The sequence below is a fragment of the Gekko japonicus genome, unplaced genomic scaffold, assembly GCF_001447785.1.
Source record: "Gekko japonicus isolate JY-2015 unplaced genomic scaffold, Gekko_japonicus_V1.1 scaffold596, whole genome shotgun sequence".
Taxonomy (NCBI): Eukaryota; Metazoa; Chordata; class Lepidosauria; order Squamata; family Gekkonidae; genus Gekko; species Gekko japonicus.
Genome location: NW_015174859.1, coordinates 611,279 through 612,364, shown reverse-complemented (window position 1 = coordinate 612,364; position 1,086 = coordinate 611,279).

Sequence of the window (1,086 nt, the reverse complement as noted above, 5' to 3'; positions counted from 1 at the left end):
ATTTGTTTATTCCTTAAAAAGAATCTAACCCAAAATTCTGTAAAATGGATGCTTTATTTTCTATATTTCAGTTATGTTATACATTTGATTTTACTTGTTGTACGTAACAATTCTCAATATTTAACAAACTTGTTGAATCTATATTTCCCCCCTCTCCCTCTTCCCTTCTGTACCCCACCTTTTTCCCCATGAAAAAATAATAAAACATATTTTTTTAAAAAATAAAAAATTAATGGACGTGAGCCATTCCCTCCCTCTCTTGGGGCATTCCCCAAGCCAGGCAACCTAAGAGGAGATATCTGTCAGAAGCGACCCTGGTCCTCAAAGTCTCCCCACACTCTCCACCCCAGGAAACCTCCCCCCCCAAAAAAACCCCTTAAAAATAAAAAATTAATGGATGTGAGCAATGTCGTTCCTCTCTTGGGATGTTCCCTGCACCAGTCACCCTGGTTGGTTATCACTGTACCATTTAAGGGTGGATGGGTCCATGAAGGGAGCACCACCCGTCCCCGTGTGGGTGTTGCCTGGGCCCCGGGCAATGCAGAGAGGTTGGCCCTGCCCAGAGTCATGTTGCTGGTGGGTGGAGGGCAGGCCCAGGGAGAGAGCACCGCCCGGCCCCCTGTAGGTTTTCCCCAGGCCCTGGCCAGAGTTGGAGGGTTAGCCCTGCCAGGTAATTGTGTTGCCAGTGGGTGGGCCTGGGGAGGAAATGCTGCCCGCCCCTGAAGACGGCTGGCCTCCAGCTTGACACCTTGACATTGTTGCTGGAGATCAGCACTCATTCTTGACAGTGGGGCTTGGGAGTCTTTCCACCACACAGAGAGTCTGGGTCATCGCCTGTTGTGTCCCTCTTGTGGGGGATAACTTGTAGGTGAGCTGCTTCCCTTTGGTCTAGGCCCAGAGGTCATTTCGGGGGGGATCGCGGGGGATCGCAGTTCCCCCGGGTGAGGTGCGGGGGCGGGGCACATGACAAAGCCCCGCCCCCTGCTTCCGGCCGCCCCGCTTCCGGCCCTCATTCAGCCAGGAGGAGGCAGGAGAAGAGGGAGGGTAAGTTGCTTCCTCCCTGCCTCTCCCCCCCCCTGCCTGCCT